Source organism: Oncorhynchus nerka, linkage group LG4 (genome assembly GCF_034236695.1).
Source record: "Oncorhynchus nerka isolate Pitt River linkage group LG4, Oner_Uvic_2.0, whole genome shotgun sequence".
In the NCBI taxonomy this organism is placed as follows: Eukaryota; Metazoa; Chordata; class Actinopteri; order Salmoniformes; family Salmonidae; genus Oncorhynchus; species Oncorhynchus nerka.
In genome coordinates, this window is record NC_088399.1 from 62,543,871 (window position 1) to 62,560,505 (window position 16,635).

At 46.1% G+C, this 16,635-nt stretch overlaps 1 pseudogene; it reads right to left on the minus strand.

Annotated features, from left to right (window-relative positions):
- LOC115128358 (chromodomain-helicase-DNA-binding protein 4-like) overlaps positions 1–16,635 on the minus strand; it is a 31,854-nt pseudogene that overhangs the window by 1,679 nt on the left and 13,540 nt on the right.

Genomic DNA, 16,635 nt, shown 5'->3' on the forward strand with positions numbered 1-16,635 from the left:
CCAAGACCATGCAGGAGTGGCTTCGGGACAAGTCTCTAAATGTCCTTGAGTGGCCCAGCCAGAGCCCGGACTTGATCACTGGAGAGACCTGAAAATAGCTGTGCAGCGAAGCTCCCCATCCAACCTGACAGAGCTTGAGAGAGGATCTGCAGAGAAGTGAGAATCTCCCCAAAAACAGATGTGCCAAGCTTGTAGCATCATACCCAAGACTCGAGTCTGCCAAAGGTACTTCAACAAAGTACTGAGTAAAGGGTCTGAATACTTATGTAAATGTGACATTTTTAAACTTTTTATACATTTGCAAAAATGCTGTTGCTGTGTGATTAGATGGTATTGTGTGTAGAATGAGGGGGGTTCTATTTACTACATTTTAGAATAAGGCAGTAACATAACAAAAATGTGGAACAAGTCAAGGGGTCTGATTACTTTATGAATGCACACATACATATATAGTACCAGTCAAAAGTTGACACCTACTCATTAGGGTTTTTCTTTATTTAAAAAAAAAAATCTGCATACTGAATGAAGACGTAAACATTTGGAAATAACACATGCGGGAATCCTGTAGTAACCAAAAAAAAGTGTTAAATCAAAATATACACTGCTCAAAAAAATAAAGGGAACACTTAAACAACACAATGTAACTCCAAGTCAATCATACTTCTGTGAAATCAAACTGTCCACTTAGGAAGCAACACTGATTGACAATAAATTTCACATGGCTGTTGTGCAAATTGAATAGACAACAGGTGGAAATTATAGGCAATTAGCAAGACACCCCCAATAAAGGAGTGGTTCTGCAGGTGGTGACCACAGACCACTTCTCAGTTCCTATGCTTCCTGGCTGATGTTTTGGTCACTTTTGAAGCTGGCGGTGCTTTCACTCTAGTGGTAGCATGAGACGGAGTCTACAACCCACACAAGTGGCTCAGGTAGTGCAGCTCATCCAGGATGGCACATCAATGCGAGCTGTGGCAAGAAGTTTCGCTGTGTCTGTCAGCGTAGTGTCCAGAGCATGGAGGCACTACCAGGAGACAGGCCGGTACATCAGGAGACGTGGAGGAGGCCGTAGGAGGGTAACAACCCAGCAGCAGGACCGCTACCTCCGCCTTTGTGCAAGGAGGAGCACTGCCAGAGCCCTGCAAATGACCTCCAGCAGGCCACAAATGTGCATGTGTCTGCTCAAACGGTCAGAAACAGACTCCATGAGTGTGGTACGAGGGCCCGACGTCCACAGGTGGGGGTTGTGCTTACAGCCCAACACCGTGCAGGACGTTTGGCATTTGCCAGAGAACACCAAGATTGGCAAATTCGCCACTGGCGCCCTGTGCTCTTCACAGATGAAAGCAGGTTCACACTGAGCACATGTGACAGAGTCTGGAGATACCGTGGAGAATGTTCTGCTGCCTGCAACATCCTCCAGCATGACCGGTTTAGCGGTGGGTCAGTCATGGTGTGGGGTGGCATTTCTTTGGGGGGCTGCACAGCCCTCCATGTGCTCGCCAGAGGTAGCCTGACTGCCATTAGGTACCGAGATGAGATCCTCAGACCCCTTGTGAGACCATGTGCTGGTGCGGTTGGCCCTGGGTTCCTCCTAATGCAAGACAATGCTAGACCTCATGTGGCTGGAGTGTGTCAGCAGTTCCTGCAAGAGGAAGGCATTAATGCTATGGACAGGCCCGCCCGTTCCCCAGACCTGAATCCAATTGAGCACATCTGGGACATCATGTCTCGCTCCATCCACCAACGCCACGTTGCATCACAGACTGTCCAGAAGTTGGCGGATGCTTTAGTCCAGGCCTGGGAGGAGATCCCTCAGGAGACCATCCCCCACCTCATCAGGAGCATGCCCAGGCGTTGTAGGGAGGTCATACAGGCACGTGGAGGCCACACACACTACTGGGCCTCATTTTGACTTGTTAATTAAGGACATCTCAAAGTTTGATCAGCCTGTAGTGTGGTTTTCCACTTTAATTTTGAGTGCGACTCCAAATCCAGACCTCCATGGGTTGATACATTTGATTTCCATTGATAATTTTTGTGTGATTTTGTTGTCAGCACATTCAACTATGTAAAGAAAAAAGTATTTAATAAGAATATTTCATTCATTCAGATCTAGGACGTGTTATTTTAGTGTTCCCTTTATTTTTTTGAGCAGTGTATTATAGATTCCTTAAAGTAGCCAACTGAGTTTTGCACACTTGGCATTCTCTCAACCAGCTTCATGAGGTTGTCACCTGGAATGCATTTCAATTAACAGGTGTGCCTTTTTAAAAGTACATTTGTGGAATTTCTTTCCTTCTTAATGCATTTGAGCCAATCAGTTGTGTTGTAACAAGGTAGGGATGGTATACAGAAGATAACCCTATTTGGTAAAATACCAAGTTCATATTATGGCAAGAACAGCTCAAACAAGCAAAGAGAAACGACAGTCCATCACTACTTTAAGACAAGACGGTCAGTCAATCCGGAACATTAAGGACTTTGAAAGTTTCTTCCAAGTGCAGTCACAAAAACCATCAAGCGCTAGGATGAAACTGGCTCTCATGAGGACCGCCACAGGAAAGGAAGACCCAGAGTTACCTCTGCCGCAGAGGATAAGTTCATGAGAGTTACCAGCCTCAGAAATTGCAGCCCAAATAAATGCTTCAGAGTTCATTTGACACATCTCAACATCAACTGTTCAGAGACTGAGTGAATCAGGCCTTTATGGTCAAATTGCTGCAAAGAAACCACTACTAAATGACACCAATAATAATGAGAGACTTGCTTGGGCCCCAAAACACAAGCAATGGAAATTAGACCAGTGGAAATCTGTCCTTTGGTCTGATGACTCCAAATGTTAGATTTTTGGTTCCAACCGCCTTGTCTTTGTGAGACACAGAGTAGATGAACGGATGATCTCTGCATGTGTGGTTCCCACCGTGAAGCACGGAGGAGGTGTGATGGTGTAGGGGTGCTTTGCTGGTGACACTGTCAATGATTTATTTAGAATTCAAGGCACACTTAACCAGCATGGCTACCACAGCATTCTGCAGCGATACGCCATCCCATCTGGTTTGCGCTTAAGTGGGACCATCATTTGTTTTTCAACAGGACAATGATCCAACACACCTCCAGGCTGTGTAAGAGCTATTTTACCAAGAAGGAGAGTGACGGAGTGCTGCATCAGATGACCTGGCCTCCACAATCCCATGACCAACCCAAATGTGATGATTTGGGATGAGTTGGACCGCAGAGTGTTGGAAAAGCAGCCAACAAGTGCTCAGCATATGGGAACTCCTTCAAGACTGCTGGAAAAACATTCCAGGTGAAGTTGGTTGAGAGAATGCCAAGAGTGTGCAAAGTGGTCATTAAGGCAAAGGGTGGCTACTTTGAAGAATCTAAATATATTTAGATTTGTTTAACACATTTTTGGTTACAACATGATTCCATGTGTGCCATTTTGTAGTTTGATGTCTTCACTATTATTCTAAATAGAAAAATTCAGAAAAACCCTTGAATGAGTAGGTGTGTCCAAACTTTTGACTGGTACTGTATATATACACACATAAAGGGCCGTGGTTTCAAGCTTGGACACATCATCTTCTGCTGTGCCGATCAGGACTGTAGAGGTTTATAGAATGTTTATAGATGAACTGTAATATCTGGTGGTGACCCTCAGAAATGCAGGACTGATTATGGTAAGTTAGTTTATATTTGGCTTGGCTAACTAGCTAGCTTGTAGTATGATTTGAATGACTCAGCAACACCAGATCAACAGCATTAGCTTTTTGCCTCATGCCCCAGTTCTTAGAGGCAAGTGGACAGCGGTGTGCGGAGATGCAGAAGCTCGCTCTGTAGGGGGCTTTTCTGGACCACTGCTGAGGTGTGGTGGTCTTACTGGTGCTTTTACAGTCGCCAAAGCGTCATCCAGGTGGGTGCCACATCTCAGTAATGGACGATCCAGCCTATCTACGGAGGAGGAACTGTGACTATGGAAGACGAGGTGCCCGATGAATGATATCTCTACCTCCCTGCCTGGCTCTACCATTATGCTCCCTCCTGTTAAGTTACTTCCTTTCTTACTTGGAATGAAAAGCGCTGTATAAAATACACCTATTATTATTATCTTTACAAATCTTCAACTAAGCCTCAAGGTACTTTATGTTAGGTTGATAAATGTATTACGGTCTGTTTGTCAGCAGACACTATCCTTCCTATTCCTTTGCACAGGGTCACGTTCAGTAGGCACAAAACGGTCAGACACAAAGTTAAAAATGGGGAGGTACCATAGGATCCATTTGAATTTTCCGTTGCCAAAAATTTTTTCGACAGCGTGACCTAATGAACTCGAACCGGGCGTACTAGGCGAGTTCCAGCTGGCTAGCTTACCTTTGTGCAGGACGGCGTTGGCGGGCTTGTTCCCCGACATGGACTCCTTGCTGAGGTGTTGGTGGGACTCGGCCAGACACTCCACCTCGCTGAAGCGCGTGTTGAGGGCCATGGAGGGGTGGGAAGGGTCCTCCGACATGTTGAGGTAGGCCGCCCGGCGCAGCTGCTCCTCGATCACCAGGGCCTGCTCCAGCAGCTAGGGGGAGGAGGGACGAGAGGAGATGGGGAAGCAGAGGGGTGGATGAGAATAGAGCAATACAAAATGAGCAGCGTCTACATGGAGCACAACAAAACTTTACGCGATACGAGTGAAAATGAGAACTGCTGACAAACAGGCCTGGGAGGGGGGGGGGGGGGGGTGTGTATAAGAAGAGGTGGCTTATAAATGTCCATGGCTAATATAGGGTTAATAAAGGCCTTTATACCTTGAACCTCCTGGCCAGAAACTTGTTTTTTATCTCCAGGAAGTTGCCTCGGTTCATTTCAGCCTTGAAGGGCTCGTTGAGGATGGCGAACTTCACGTCGTTCTGGATGTCCTGCCAACGCGCGTAGCCGTGTCTAGGGGGCGCCAGAGTCAAGGGAAAAAACAAAAACAGACTGGCCCCACTGTTTGCAGTATGACCCAATATTGGCCTAATGTATGTGACCATTAACCAATACTTGAAGCTGGCCATATGTATTAGATCTGTTGAGACTGTACTTTTTCCTGCTTACAGGCACTCCACCGTGGAGGCAATTTTCCAATGAGCGTTGCACTGGTTACATTTTGAAGAGAAAAATGTGACCGTAAACCACTGATGTTTGTTTGCAAAGAGCCACGGTGGGCAGCATAGTTTGTCAACAGTGGTATAAAAGGATACTGTATGATGCCAGCCAGAAGCCAGTAGTCATGGCGACGGTGCCAGATCTCGTTGGTCTTCTTGGTGACGGTGGCGGCCCTCTCCTCGTTCTGCCACAAGGAGTGCAGCTCTGTAGGAGGGGGAGAAAGAGTGATTCCCTGAAGTAACAATTGAGACCATTGACAATGCTATTTAGTCCAAGAGTAGTGCTTAACCATGTATGAAACCAACCAAAAATCAGTTGAGAACGTGCGGAGATCTGTGCATGCGTGTGTGTTTTGTGGTATGCTTTCCCTCTTGACACTCCAGTTCTCTTACCTGTGAATCCTCCGTCGGCGATGTTGAACATGAATCTCGTCTTGGCTTTCTTCTTCTCCTCACTGACTCCGGCCGCCGCTCCCTCCTTCACACTATCCCCGTTCTGCAGCTTGGCCAGCTCCTCCGCCTTCGCGCTATCCTTCTCCTCCTTTTGCTCTGCAGACAGAACGAGGTTGAAAATGGGGCAAGTGAGAGAACGGAGTGAAGCAGAAACGTGGACCGGCACAAGGCACGGGACCAACAGTATGTCCTTACTGCAGTTTGTGGATTGACGAGTGCAAAATGAGAATGATGGCGAGAGGAGCTACCTTTCTTTTCCTCTGAGGCAGGAGTGGTATCCATCTTCTCAGTCTTCTCTTTCTCTTCTGCTGCAAATCCAGAGGGATGGAGAGAAAAGGGGGGGGGGACATTAGCAAACACCAAAACGAGTGTCTAATAGAATGCAATAGAAATGGCACTGTGGAAAAATTGAGCTGAACCATATTCTATTACGCCATCACCTTTGGCCTCGGAGTCTTCCGATTTGACCTCGGACACGTCCATCTTGGCCTCTGCTGCTGGAGACTTGGTCTCCTCTCCTCCCGGAGCAGTCTCCTCTGCAGTCTCGCCATCCTTCTCCTTTTCCGCCTCTCCGTTGGTAGGCTTGTCTGTTTCCATGGGCTCTCCTTCATCTTTCTCTTTCGGTTCAGGGGAAGGAGTCTTCTCCTCGTTATCGGGGATCGCATTTACCTGAAAGAGAGGAACATTTCGTCGAACCAGAAAGCACAGAGAACAGCACAGACGTTTTAAAACTTACTAAAAACGAACCATCCTGGACAAGGAGCTCCATCTCAAACTTCACAACAATGATATTTACTGTGGTATCAATACCCCATGCACAAGTATGATAGATTGGTTGGCTTTGGTCAGCCATTGGCTTATTCTAGTCTATTGACCAATGTGGATCAAGTGTATCATTCTTTACCTCTGGGTCTTCAGTCTTTCTGGACTCCTCCTTCTCCACCTCGCCATCTTTCTTCTCCTCTTCTCGCCATCCTTCACGGCGTCCTCCATCTTCGAAGGATCGTCTGCTAAACCGACAGGACATCAGCTCTTAATCCACCTTCCACATCTCCAAGCACTGATTGACAGTTACACGTTTTACACACCCAAGCAAGCGCCACTTTTTTCACTAAAACCAGCATAGCAGCAGCAGCGCTTGAGTCAGTGGTTTGGCCCTGCATGTCAAGAGTCCTGGAACAGTGAGAGGGTGTGAGGAAGACAGGGGGAGGGAGGGGACAGAGTTGGTTTACCTGGGGCAGGCGTGTTGGGTTGCGTGTCTGCGGGTGTGCCAGTGGAGGGAGTTTTGGGGGCTGGGGAGGGCGAGCACACAGAGGGGAACAGGGGTTAAAAGCATCATCGCAGGAGAGGGCCTCCACTCTGCAAAGACGCGGGGCGGGACGCACTTGCAGAGATTTTGGGTTACAGACCATAGGTCACTACAGTAGGGAAAGACGGATTAGCCGTAGGAAACGCAGGAAGAGCAAGGACCGGGGAGAGGGTTGTGGAAGAGGGCGTACGTAGCGGGCTGTACCTGTGGCGGGCGTGTTGGGCTGCGTGTCTGCAGGCGTGCCCGTGGAGGGGGTCTTCCCTGGGGAGTCGGGGCGGGCTCCAGCTGCAGCGGCCGCAGCCTTTTTACTCTCCTCCAGCTCCATCATCCAGGGCATGGACCACTGGCCGTTGACGTGCTCGAACTCCTGGACCTGGTGGGAAACACGGTCAGGGACACGCTACACTCTCACTTCAGCGTACGGCAGCTGAGTTGAATTCCTCCCAACTATCCCAAACCAGGAGCGGGGCTCTACCTTCTTGCGGATCAGCGACATCACACCGATGCGGGTGAGTACGTGTTGCCGCGACAACCCTTCGCGGGGGACGCCGTCGGCGAAGGTCTCGGCTCCGTCGGCGCCGGGCTCGCACAGGTGCCTCATGAAGAGGGAGACGTACGCCCTGCGAGAGAGAGAGGATACGATGTAAAACAAAATATAGAGGACAAATTCAACCAATATCACAGCATTACTATTGTGGATTTACACTATAACATGTTAGTTACTCACTTGAACTCTTTCTCAGATTTCCCGCGCAGGTCTCTGACCAGCCACTGGGTGGTGAAGGCGTCCTGAGGAGGCATCCCATAACGCATCACTGCATTCAGGAAGGCCTTCCTCTGGCGAACGTTGAAGCCCAACACCTGAACACCAGAGAGGCAGGGTTAGCGTGGAGTTAACAGGTAGTCCACATATTGACCCCTGACCTCTATTTCTATACAAGCCAATTGAATGCCAAGAGAAGTGCTGGGTCGGCCCATCTGTAGATAAGCTAAATTGCAAACACATTTCAGGATCACACAGAGCAGTGGTTCAGAGTGCAGTGATCGATGGACATTGAGAGCTGACCTCAATGTTGCCTCCCACTCTGGCCAGCAGGGGGGGCAGTGGCTTGTCCCGGTCGCCCCGCATGCCTTTCCTGTTGGGTCTGCGAGAGTTGGCTGCACCGCCAGAAAAAGGAAAACACAAAAAGTTATTCTCTTAAGCTTCACAAACCACACACACAAAACACACACACCCACCCACTCTTGTAAACACCACCGACAGAGACGCCATCTGTCCACACACACTTTCGCTTACCTTCTGCCCGCTCATCAAAGTCCTCGTCACCCTCCTCGGAGGCCACAGAGTAGTCCGAGTTGTTGTCCGATTGGTCATCCTGCCAATCTGCTTGGAGACAGAAGACACGGGGCGCAATTTCAGTACACTGTCCAGAAACGTCTTTGAACTTATTAAAAGATGAACATTTAAGGGGGAGAAAGAAGATTCTACAAGGAAGTGGACTTTGAGTAAAAGGTTGACTATCAGACCAAGCACAGAGCGCTAGAAGGAAACTAACATCACAGATATGGGGGTGATGTGTCAACTTGCCCACAAGCAGTGCCCGAGTGTGAGTAGCTGACTCAAACCACATGTGGGACATTGTTTAAGTTAGTATGTGTACAGTTAGGAGCCGAGAAGAGATACTGAGGTACTGTTTCCCCGACTCAAAACAGGGAAGGGGTACAAAACACAAACAACCACAATTCAGTCACACACGCCAACTCATTCTTCAAATCTCGTAGGGTTCTAGGATTAAAGAGGGCCATTTTCATCCTCTCGGTGAGGGGCCTGAGATCATGGTGGCCGTGCAGTGCATTGTGGGTAGTGCAGGTCACACCCATTGCAATGCATTGTATTCAGGCATCAAAAGTCAACAAGGAAAGCTGCCATTCCAACAGAAAACTAACTAGGACTTGGAACAGATACCCCACTCACGTTAAATGTCATTCTGAATAGCTTGGATTGTTGCTGGGAATAGAAGATCACGAGCATGTGTCGGAAGATTTACCAGGCTTTCTGAGAACTGACACAGAGGCTTTCTGAAGAGGCGAGGCAAATGGGAGGAAAATTCGAATTGCCACCACAACTGGAGAGGCGTACCTCATGCAGGAGGTGAGGAGTAATCAAACCAACGCAAACACCTGACACCACTCAGTTACTAAGACTTCACCAGTGAAACTCACACCCACCACTCTTTCTCTCACACACACACACACACACGTAAGTAAGTAATGGCGCTGGCGCTTGTTGTTGTTACCCCGTCTACTACCTCGGTCCTCCTGGGAGCCGTCGTTGTAGTTGACCTGCTTGCGGATGCGCTTGCCCTTGCCCAGGTTGCGGGCCAGGTCCTCCTGCTGCTGCTCATAGTGGTGCCTGAGCAGCTTCTCCCAGTAGTCTGGGTCGACACTCTCCTCCTGCTTGATGATCTCCCTCTGCACTTCCTCCTCCTGAGGGGAGGGGGCAAGAGAGAGGGAGGGAGGGAAGGGAGAGAGAGAGAGGGGAGGGAAAGGAGAGAGAGCGAGAGAGGGGAGGGAAAGGAGATAGGGGAGGGAGGAGAGAGAGAGGGAGGAGAGAGAGGGGGGCAAAAGGAGAGTCATTGATCAAGTGTGCAGGTGTCAAATGAGACACGTCAGTTACACACACACACACACACACACACTCACACACTCACAACGTCTGGGCTACAGCAAGGCCACTTGGGAGTCAACCTTCTAAAAATGTAAAACGTCACTCTGGGTCAAAGTGTCCGCTAAATGACGTTTTTTGACCGACCCCCCCCCAAACACAACTTACCGCCTCCTCCTCGTCCTTGACCACGTACTGGGCCACCTTGAAGGAGCCGAGGTACTCGTTCATGCTCCCGATCTCCGTTTCCTCCGGGGTTTCGGACTCCTGGTTCCTGTCCAGCAGCCTGTCCACCGCCATGTCATCGTAATGGATCACCTGGCTGTCCTCCTCCTTGTTCTCACCTGAGGGACATTAAACATTTTCAGAACATGGTCCAAACATTATCAGAACGTTATGATGAACGTGTTATAAACATTGTCATTACCTTACCTTGAACTAAATCTGTTCTAGACATCGTCACATCGGTTTACCCAAAATGTTGATAATTTCACCTAATAAGCACGAATAAGTAATAACCAACAAACTATCATCTTATTTGACTGTTCGTATCTGCTGGCATTTGCTTGTTTTCTGTTCACCTGCAACACGCTTCCAGTAACCTGCTGTGGGCAGGTAAAAAAATAAAATAAAAAATATACAATAAGACAACGTTTCATTGCTCCCTTTCAAGACAACTGAGAAGTGATTTGACAGATGAACAACTATCCACTCCATCCATGTTTACAACAGCAGGAGCCGGTTCTTTTTTTTAATACCTTCTTTGTCCCCCTTTCCAAGCTCGTCCTTGAACAGCTCCTCCGTGCCGAACTTGAGGATGTCGTCCAGCTCCTGTTTGGACATGGAGCCCGTCTTGGAGCCCAGACCAGGACGCACCACCAGGTGGGTCAACATCATCTTCTTCTTGGCTACCTGGAGAGGGAGGGAACGTGGGACGTTTCAATGTCTGCGTCGACTTTCTTCCTGCCCGTATGAGCCAAGGAAATGTAATGAGTCACGCTGATGACAGACGAGGCTCGCTTCCACACACGACATTCATCGGATCCAACAACAAGTTAGCAATTCTATGATACAGGTGGCTGTGTTGCGTCGTGAAGAGGTCATTGTGATGTTGCAGGAGAGGGGACAGCCTCTTTACCTGAGTGATCCTCTCCTCCACAGAGGCCTTTGTGACGAAGCGGTAGATCATCACCTTCTTGTTCTGTCCGATACGGTGAGCTCTGCTGAACGCCTGAGATGAGGAAGACAGAGACAAACAGTATGACCCTTTCATCCTTGCAACCACCTTAATTAAAGTTGATATAATAGAGAACAAGGAGATGGTGAATGTCCCAATCATAAACTGATCCATAAGCACTTGGATTCGACGGGTGTAAGCAATATAGCTCCACCTTGCCCTCTGACAGGCTAGGTGGAAGGTCCACCATAGTACTTCTACTAATCAAATTCTCGAAGATCATTGGGCTTGATTTGAGATTGGGCCGGTGTGTGATGGTTCCAAGTGTGTTACCTGGATGTCGTTGTGGGGGTTCCAGTCGGAGTCGTAGATGATGACGGTGTCGGCGGTGGCCAGGTTGATACCCAGACCTCCAGCTCTCGTCGACAGCAGGAAGGCAAACTGCAGCGCTCCCGGAGCTAAGGAACAAAACAGATCAACCACTCAGACCAAATCACTACACGTATATATCAATCACTATCTATATTTACATCAAATCACTTGCTTTCTCTCTATAATCATTCACTTTACAGGGATTACTCTGTTTTTTCTGGCCCGCCAAAATAAAATAAAAATATATATATATCAAAAAGGTATAATTATTATTTTCGGGATGGAAAAACCTGTGTTAAAACTTAAGAGCTGGACTCCTTAATGGTGAAACAGTAAGTCTGCAATATTACAACAAAGTAGTAAACAACGAACACTGTTTTTCCTATTCGGACATCATTGCACGCCCGACAGAAGAACACAACATGTGCTGCAAAATAAAGTATGCCGCTCCTCAACAATAACGGGTTGTGGGGGGCGGCCAGTGGCGCCGTTTCCACCTACTGAGAATTCCATCTCTAAAAACGACTAAAACCCGATACAAACGGTGTAAAATAAAACAAAATTTAAAAAAAAGATAAACGGACCTATATATTTTGTATTAATATCACGTTTGAGAACTAACCAAAGCTAGACAATCAGGGAGGATAACCAATTCCCCCAAAAACTATTGCAACAAAGACTCAGAACTTCTTTGGAGCCCTGTTTTATTAAATCGCTAGTATTCTTAAGACCAAATTAACTTGAGATTGCATGCACCTGCGTACTAAAACAAGCCCGATTTCAACGAAAACCCCACAAGAACAAAACAGCGCTTTAGATAATCGTACATTGATATCAGACGGCGGAAAATTCCGCCATCTAGGTTGTCTATTCCCGCACAATTGAAATAAAGCACCAAATCAGGAGCTTCAGAAAATGTAAGGCTGATGAATGTAAAATAGCTTACTGTAAGAATAGGAGTAGCCTAATAGTTCTGCAGACTAGGTCATTCAAAATGTTTCACCATAAATGTCATTTCATTTGATAAAAATAAAAATTAACACTTCAAATAAACAGTATCAGTCAAAGGTTTGGACACACCTACTCATTCAAGGGTTTTTCTTTATTTTTTTTACATTGTAGAATAATAGTGAAGACATCAAAACGACAAAATAACACATATGGAATCGTGTAGTAAAAAAAAAAAAAAAAAGAGTGTTAAACAAATCAAAATATATTTTATATTTGCCTTGATGACAGCTTTGCACACTCTTGGCATTCTCTCAACCGGCTTCATGACGCAGTCACCTGGAATGCATTTCAATTAACAGGTTTGTATTCTTAAATTAATTTGTGGAATTTCTTTCCTTCTTAATGCGTTTGAGCCAATCAGGTGTGTTGTGACAAGGTAGGGGGGTATACAGAAGATAGCCCTATTTTGTAAAAGACCAAGTCCATATTATGGCAAGAACACCTTAAATAAGCAAAGAGAAACGGCAGTCCATCATTACTTTAAGACATGAAGGTCAGTCTATCCGGAACATTTCAAGAACTTTTCAAGTTTCTTCAAGTGCAGTTGCAAAAACCATCAAGCGCTATGATGAAACTGGCTCTCATGAGGACCGCCACAGGAAAGAAAGACCCAGAGTTACCTCTGCTGCAGAGGATACGTTCATTAGAGTTACCAGCCTCAGAAATTGCAGTCCAAATAAATGCTTCACAGAGTTCAAATAACAGACACATCTCAACATCAACTGTTCAGAAGAGACTATGAATCAAGCCTTCATGGTCAAATTGCTGAAAAGAAACCACTACTAAAGGACACCAACAATAATAAGAGACTTGCTTGGGCGAAGAAACACGAGAAATGGAAATTAGACCAGTGGAAATGTGTCCTTTGGTCTGATGACTCCAAATTTTAGATTTTTGGTTCCAACAGCCTTGTCTTTGTGAGACACAGAGTAGATGAACGGATGATCTCTGCATGTGTGGTTCCCACCGTGAAGCACAGAGGACGTGTGATGTGTGAGGTTACATTTCTGGTGACACTGTCAATGATTTATTTAGAATTCCAAGACACGCTTAACCAGCATGGCTACCACAGCTTTCTGCAGCGATACGCCATCCCATCTGGTTTGCTTTTAGTGGGACTATCATTTGTTTTTCAACAGAACAATGACCCAACACACCTCCAGGCTGTGTGAGGGCTATTTGATCAAGCAGAGTGATGGAGTGCTACATCAGATGATCTGACCTCCACAATCCCATGACCTCAACCCAATTGAGGTGATTTGGGATGAGTTGGACTGCAGAGTGAAGGAAAAACAGCCAAGAAGTGCTCAGCATATGTGGGAACTCCTTGAAGAGTGTTGAAAAAGCATTCCAGGTGACTAGCTCCTGAAGCTGGTTGAGTGTACAAAGCTGTCCTCAAGGATAAAGGGTGGCTACTTTGAAGAATCTAAAATAACATATTTGTTTAACACTTTTTTGGTTAACTACAAGATTCCAAATGCGTTATTTCATAATTTTGATGTCTTCACTATTATTCTACAATGTAGAAAATAGTCAAACTAAAGAAAAACCCTTAAATGAGTAGGCGTGTCCACATTTTGACTGGTACTGTATATAAATCCCTCTTGATATTAAAACAATGATAGGATATATACACCTAATTTAGATCTGAAGACTACAACTATATAATAGTCACTGAAATTGCAGTATACATAGTGATCTAGTTAGAGACTGAATGAGGAAGTGAGTGTGGGGTGAGCCTCACCATTGAATCTGTCGATGGCCTCCTGTCTCATGCCCCCGGTGATGCTGCCGTCGATACGCTCGTACTTGTAGCCCTCGTTCTCCAGGAAGTCCTCCAGCAGGTCAAGCATCTTGGTCATCTACGACAGAGGGAGTGAATGGGCCCGTGTGAGGTGTGTGCTTTTCGTATCCAAGAACTTTGAAATGTTTGGATCCTTCTTGACGTAATGTGATTCGTGGACTCAAATAAAATATTGATAATGTGCGTGTGTGTTGGTTAACTAACCTGAGAGAAGATGAGTACTCTGTGCCCACCGTCTTTCAGCTTCCTCATCATCTTCTGCATTAGCGTCAGTTTCCCGGCAGACTTAGTGAGGGCGCTACCGTCGTACATCCCATTGGGCATCTTTGGGGCTTCCTGTTTGGGGTGGGGAACCAATCAAGAGTCAGAGCTTCAGCTATATAGAGCCTTCCAGGAAAATACTACAAAGGTTATAATGCATATTATGAAAATGCTTTTGACGCAAATAGTATCTAGGATTGTATATACAAAATGAATGCACCACTACCCCACTTAGCCATCACAATAGCATGGTCCATTCCCATTCAAATGTATTAATAAGTGGGTCATACCATGGCAGCCACAGGGAAGAGGTAGGGGTGATTGCAGCACTTCTTGAGGTCCATCACCACGTTGAGCAGGGATACTTGATTTCCACCACTGCGCGTGTTCAGGGCCTCAAAGTTACGGGTGAGGATGAATTTGTAGTACTTCCTAAAAATAGATATATATATTTTTTTTAAATCCACAATTAATACCCCTTCCACAGTCCAATTATATTGTACAGTTCTCGTGAGTTGAGTATCCCAAGGGAAGATTGCGTTTAAGTAACAGTCTATGGACGACGACTAATCATTCTAATTATATATTTGATCCCATCACCGTTTTAGCCAAGTTCGACAGCACATACAACTGGGTCAACCACTATTCAAATGTACCCCTTCACCACACCCTATCCCTCCATGTACTTTCACTCACTTCTGCATGGGGCTGAGCTCCACCCTGACGATGAGCTCCGTCTTGGAGGGCATGTGTTTGAAGACGTCAGCCTTCAGTCTCCTGAGCATGTGGGGTCCCAGCATGTCGTGCAGCTTCTTGATCTGGTCCTCTTTGGCGATGTCAGCAAACTCTTCCAGGAACCCCTCCAGGTTACTACACAGAGAGAGGAAGTTACAGGGAAGTAAGTAAAGGTTTAACTCTAAAATAGCTGGTCTAAGATGAGTGGGGTGTGATACAGGTGATGTGGTCGTTGGGATTGAGTGGGAGAGTAATGTGGACTGGACTGGACAGAACACACACACACACCTGAATCTCTCTGGCGTGAGGAAGTTGAGGAGGTGGAACAACTCTTCCAGGTTGTTCTGTAGAGGTGTACCGGTCAGTAGCAGCTTGTGCTGGAGAGGATAGTTGTTCAGCACTCTGAAGAACTGGAGGGGAGAGAAAGAGTATTATTCATCTAAAAATGAAACACTTCTGTATTTGTCAATGGTACTTTCAGCCATACCAGTTTAGCTGGAGTTTCATTGTACAATGAGGGTATCCAACTAATGAGAAATAGAATTTGGGATTCCTCATTGCCCTTATACTTCCAAATTGATAGTTTTCCTGAATAAGGGAATATGTTGCACATAACAGGTAAACTACCTCCATAACACAACTCTAATCTCTCACCTTGGACTGGTTGTTTTTGAGCCTGTGGGCCTCATCGACCACCAGACAGGCCCAATCTATGGAACCTAGGATGGCCATGTCGATGGTGATCAACTCATAGGACGTCAGCAGCACATGGAACTTCACTGATGAGTCTTTCTACAAGGCCACGACAGGGGGAGCGGTTAAAAACGTGACACACACCAGCATATCATTGAAGGAGTGATACATTTCAAATAAAATTGTCAATATATCTCCTTTGTCGATAACAGTTCTAATTCATCGGTTCTTTTTAAAAACATTTCCCCCCGTAATTCTCACCTTCATCTTAGAAGCCCTCTTGCCTCCGCGGATGGCGTTGTTCTCGAAGGAGAACTCGTTCTCTCGGATGACGGCTCTGCTGTCCTTGTCTCCTACGTAGGTCACCACGTACATGTCCGGGGCCCACATCTCAAACTCTCTTTCCCAGTTAATGATGGTAGACAGGGGAGCGCTCACCAGGAACGGGCCCTTGGAGTGACCCTATAAGGGGGAAAGAAAAAAGTTAATGTAAATAAGATAATTTGTATGGGTGGCCCCAGCGGGAATCAAACACACTACCATTGGTGTTGCAAGTGCCATGCTCTACTAACTGAACCACAGCTCATTTAACTTAATAAAATATAATTTCTCATGTAACATTTACATTTCTATCATTCTAATGTTAAAATATTGTGTCGTCAAAGACATTGCATTCTACACTCCAATCAATAGGTGGCAGTAGTCTCCATGTGATCACCACCAAAGAGTGTTAACACAAAGCTCAAGCTATATGTCGTCAGATTTCACCTGACATATTATACAAACTGGCTGGGCTGGTTGGTATTGGTCTAAAGGGCTACCTAGATGGCATTTCTGATCAGTTCCTGTTGAAATAATGGCTACCATTTGGCCTTGTAAAAAATAACAAAAAAAGTAAACAATTACATTTATCAACAAGTAAAACGGAAGAAACTATAGTTGAACATGCATCTTTCTATAAATAAAATGGGGCCAATGTGTGATGTTGGGATTAACATTTCAAAATGGTATGAAACA